Here is a 5540-nt window from a genome sequence, read left to right on the forward strand (position 1 = left end):
GACAATGACCAGGGAGGATAGAAGGAGAATTGATGCTTTTGAGCTGTGGTGCTGGAGAGGAGTATTGAGAATACTATAGACTGCTAGGAAAACAAACAGATTTGTCCTGGAAAGAGTTAAACCGGGTGACTCCTTGGAGGCAAGGATTCTGAGCCTCCTTCTAACTTACTTTGGACATGTTGTGAGGAGAGGCTGGTCCTTGGAGAAGGACATCATGTTTGGGAGGGTGGTGGGAGGCAGGAGAGGAAGGCCCTCTATGAGGTGGATTGTTTCAGTGACTGGGATAATTGGGATGGGAGTGTCGGAGACAGTGCGATTGGCACAGGACAGAGAGGAGTTTAGGGCTGTTGTACATAGGGTCGCTATGAGTCGCAGGCAACTCGACGGCACATAACAACAACAACAACAACAGCCAGAGTCTGGCATCAAGCAACTATTTATCTTCTCCTCCAGAGACAGAGTGCCTGGCCAGCAAGTAGAAGAGTGCGCATATCCAGGAGTCCTTTGTCCAGTGGGTGAACTCACAATGGAGTGATGGCTACACCGAGCAAGGACAGAAAGCCTTACAGTACTTGTGATAGACAACCCTGACTTGGGACCTGAACCCACACCCACAGATATCACTGTCTTACTTACCTCTCAGTGGTTTCTCTCCAAACTGGGCTCTCAAACAGACTGCTTTGAGAGCTATCCGAACCGTAGCTGAACTCACAAGAACGAGTTATTCACACCAGGGTGTTCACCATTTACAGGAGAGTACCTCAGCCTCTTTGGTTATATATTTAATGATCCCTTGAATAGAAGCTGGACTTTAGTGTTAGTACAATATGAGCTTCTTTCAACAAAATACATTACTCCCTATTTAACTTGCTTTGTTTCCAAATATCTGTTTATTACTGTTGTTGTTACTTGCTATCAAGTTGTCTGAGACTCATAGTGACCTTATGTACAATAGCTCTGAAACCTGCTCTATCTTGTGCCAATTTTACTGTCTCTGACACATGTACCCTCAATACCCCAGTCACTGAATTAATACATCTCTTCTAGGGTCCTCTCTTTTTCTATCCCTTCACCCTTCCAAGCATGATGTCCCTGTCCAAGGACTGGTCCCTCCTTGCAACATGCCCAAACATGTCAGATGAAGCCTCAGAACCATTACCTCCAAGGAGCAGCCTGGTTTCACCCTCTCTAGGACTAATCTGTTTGTTCTCCTGGCAGTCCATGGTATATTAAACACTCTTCTGCAGCACCACATCTCAAAAGCATCAATTCTCTTTCTATCATTTCTAGTCATTTTCTAGGTCTCTGACACATAGCAAGCAATTTCGAAGACTATGGCCTGGATCAGGAGCACCTTAATCTCCAGACTTACTTTGTTACTCTTCAGTACTCTGGAGAGGTCCTTGATAGCTGACTTCCCAATGCAATTTGTCTTTTGATTTCCTGGCTGCTGGTACCAAGAGTGTTGAATGTGAAGCCAAGCAAACTAAAGCTGTGAACAATCACAGTCTCTTCACCATCTACCATAATGCTGTCAATAAACCTAGTGATAAGAATCTTTGTTTTCTTGATGTTGAGCTTCAATTCATATTGAAGGCTGCAGTCCTTGACGTTCTGCAGCAAGCACTTCAGGTTTTTCTCAGTTCCAGGAAGCAGGGTTGTGTCATATGCCATAGCACAGGTTGTTGATGAGTCTTCCTCCAATCCCGATGCTACATTCCTCCTCATACAACTCAGCCTCCCAGATGATCTGTTCTTCATATAGATTGAAAAGGTATGGAGACAGGATACATCCCTAGCGTACACCCTTCCCGATTTTAGCCATGCAATATCTCCTTGCCCTGTTCTGACCACTGCATCCTGGTCTAAGTAAAGGTTTCATATAAGCACAATCAAATGTTCTGGGATCCCCATTCTTCTCAGAGTCAGCCACAGTTTATTGTGATCCACAGAGTCAACCGCCTTTGCTTATCAATGAGACACATATGGACATTTGTTGTTTTTTATCACATGTGTAATACTCTGGTTGGAGCTAGGGGTTGTTAGCTTTTGGACAGTTTTGTTCCTGAGATGTCCAGAGTTATGGCATGCGACAGAAGATGAAGCCACTGGACATGGAGAGGCCTCTGAAATCCCTGGAGCAGCTAGCCCAGCCCAGATACAGAGCTACCTATAACAGAGACAGTGATCCCACTGGGAGCTAAGGACAGCTAACTGGACCCCTTGGTCCTGTTGTGCTTCATACCTAGGAATGCCTAGAGTGCATAGAGGTGTTTAAAGTGAGCATGCCTTGGAGTTCCCTATGTACACAGTTCTAATCAAACAAAGTTGCTAACGATTGGATATTTGAAAAAAAACAACTAAAACTAAAAACGAAAGCAACAAAAGCTTTAGTAATTGCTAGTGGCCATGTACTTGTCACCTCTCCATAGGTTAACTGGGAAAGTATTATTGCCGTCAGAGCAGACAAAGGCCCAGGGAAGCAATAATTTCCTACAGTATAGTCCTCAAACCTCCAAAGATGCTAACACTACCTCTCCCTTCTCCTGAAACTTATTTGGAAGGATTTAATCCTCTCTGAGCAGACAAAGGTCCAAGAAAGTGATTTGTATTTAATTTTATTGCCTTTTTTGTGTTACTAATTTACTTCATCATCATGAGTTGTTGTTGTTGAGTATCACAGAGTCAGATTCAACCCATAACTCTAGCAAGTTTTCAGAGGCAGTAAATTGCTTGGAAGATGATTGTTCATCTATCTTCCATGGAGCATCTGGTGGACTCATACTGCATATCTTTGCATTGGAAGCTTACTTTCTTACTTCTAAGTCACCAGAGCTCTCACCAAGTGAAGAGAAGAGATTTACTATCTCAGGCTAGCTGAGTTTCCTTGGTCAGAATTTCTGAGCTGTAAGTAATAGATAGTCTGACTAGAAAGTTCATTTGGACTTCCATCCAAAATTACAATGACAGCTATTGACAAGGATTACTCTTTGTAAACTCTGGTGGTCGAGTGGTAAGGAGCTACACTGCCAAGCCAAAGGCAAGTGATTTGAATCCACCAGCTGCTCCATGGAAGAAAGACAATCTACTCCTGTGCAATTTACTGCCTCTGGAATTACTGCAGAGTAAGCTATGAGCTGGATCTGGCTCGATGATATATAATAACAATAACTTTGTCTTTGGTCAGCTTTTTTTCTAATACTATTTGTCATCTAAGATTTAACAGATATTTCCATTTCTAATAGTATAAAGAACTATATTTTTATCTGAAATTATAGGATGCTATCATTAACTTGGACCTTGCATTATCACTAACTTGGACCTTGTCCAGGCTTTCTGATGTAAATTCTGATAATGCCCTACTGTAGTGTTAGCCTAAAAGTTGTCTATTTTCAGTAATTAATTCGCTCTTCTGGTCTCCAGGTACCTTAACTACAGACACATGGTCTTGCAAATCATCAACAGCTCTGGGACTAGGATAAGAGAAAGAGTGTTTCCAGCACCGGGCAATAAGACTTGAGACCGTATTGATGAGACCCTGGTGTGATTTTGGAGAGACTGTGGCATTGTTGTGCAAAAACTATGCCAAGGTTTCCTGAGACTCAAGGTAACCTGAGGCTTCTTGCATTTGTGCTGGCCACAGTTAAAGGTTTAGCTGTTTTTGCTGAATGTTTAAGAAAAAGCTGATTTATAATTGCTCTAAGGAAAACCCTGCTGCATGATTTTAATTTGACTGCTGAACTGAAAACAGAGCCTGTACTAATTGAAGAATTGTGTCTTGGAACTTGGCTAAAACCTGGACTTGTTTGGGGTGGTATTCTTTGCCTCCCTTCCTCTCCAAATTTCTTCCCTAATAAACCCCATTGTTGATACCATAATTGTGAATCTGTGAGTCAGCAATAAATAAAGAAACCTCTTGCTATTGGTGTGGCCTTAGAGGCACCATGGGCCTGGAATACAGGCTCTTTATCTGCCTTCTACTGTGAGGAAGTGGGGGGCTTCCTCCCTCTGACCCTTTCAGAAATTTTCATGGTCCTATAACTCCATGTACCATTTTCTCTTATTTAGACACCTACATTAAGACTTATTATAATAAATACTTATCACTGGGCCATTAGTTGCAAGAATAAAGGAAAATATGCCACTGGTGTTTATTTATAATACGCTCAGGAACACCCATAGTGGACATGGAAAGTTTTCAGTGTAGATTTCACACTAAGACTACAAATATAGCACAATAAGATATTGTCTGGTCAAAATGGGTGACCCTGGAGAACATTATGGTGAGTGAGATATCTCAGTCACAAAAGGACAAATACTTCGTAGTGCCACTCTTGTAAAACGGACTCATATCAGGGTTGGGTGGAACTTAAGAAAAGAGAAGAGAAATAATGTATACTGCATTGAAACAGATGAGGGAGAGAACTGTTTAAAAGGAATATATGATTAGGTATTATTTTCATGACAAGATTCCAGAAAAAGAAATGCATAGTAAAGTGGACTATGTACTTGGGTCAGGGAGAGATTGTATAGCAATGAAATATTTTTTTTTTCCTTTTCAAAGAGAAAAGCAAACTGGGGGGGATAGGTAGGGAAGAAAATGTGCAACAATGAATGAATGGAGGGAAAAACTAAAAGGGACAAATATGCTGTAAAAAATCATGTTGCTTCTGGTTAGATTTACTCCCAAGTATTTAAACTTGTGATTCGCTATCGTGAAGGGTATTGTTTTCCTTAGTTCAGGCTCTGTATTTCCTTTGTCACTGTAGAGAAATCCAACTGATTTTTGTATGTTGATCTTGTATCCTGCCACTTTGCTGAATTGGTCAACTACGTCCAAAAGTTTTCTTGCTCAGTCTTTAGGGTTTTCTAGGTATACTATCATATCATCTGCACAGAGAGATAATTTTACCTCCTCTTTGCCAATTTGGATACATCTTATTTCCTTCTCTTGTCTTATTGCTCTTGCTAAGACTTCCAGTACAATATTGAATAAGAGAGGTGAGAGTGGGCATCCTTACCTAGTTCCTGTTCTTAAAGGGAATGCCTTTAACCTCTCTCCATTGAGAACGACGTTGGCTCTGGGGTTTGCATATATACTTTTTACTATGTTGAAGAAATTCCCTTCTAATCCTATTTTGTTGAGTGTTTTAATCAGGAAAGGGTGTTGGATTTTGTCAAAGGCCTTTTCGGCATCAACTGACAGGATCATGTGGTTCTTTTTCTTTGCTTTGTTAATGTGATGAATTACATTTATTGTTTTCCTTATGTTGAACCACCCATGCATACCTGTTATAAATCCCACTTGATCATGATAGATTATTTCTTTGATTTATCGTTGAATTCTATTGCCCAGGATTTTATTCAGTATTTTTGCATCTAGGTGCAAATACATTTTATAAGAGACACAAACGCAGGTTATACACATGGACTTCACCTAAAGGTATGCATAGGAATCAGATCGACTACATCTGTGGAAGGAACCGCTGGAGAAGCTCAATATCAGCTGTGAAAACTAGGCCAGGGGCTGATTGTGGAAC

General features: G+C 41.0%; 1 pseudogene; it reads left to right on the plus strand.

Moving 5' to 3' along the window:
- The window catches only part of LOC102863234, a 2878-nt pseudogene extending 2300 nt beyond the window's left edge, over positions 1–578 (plus strand).
- Positions 579–5540: the final 4962 nt, after the last annotated feature.

The sequence above is a fragment of the Elephantulus edwardii genome, unplaced genomic scaffold, assembly GCF_000299155.1.
Source record: "Elephantulus edwardii isolate Elephantulus edwardi_28Jun2011 unplaced genomic scaffold, EleEdw1.0 scaffold00365, whole genome shotgun sequence".
NCBI classification, from domain to species: Eukaryota; Metazoa; Chordata; class Mammalia; order Macroscelidea; family Macroscelididae; genus Elephantulus; species Elephantulus edwardii.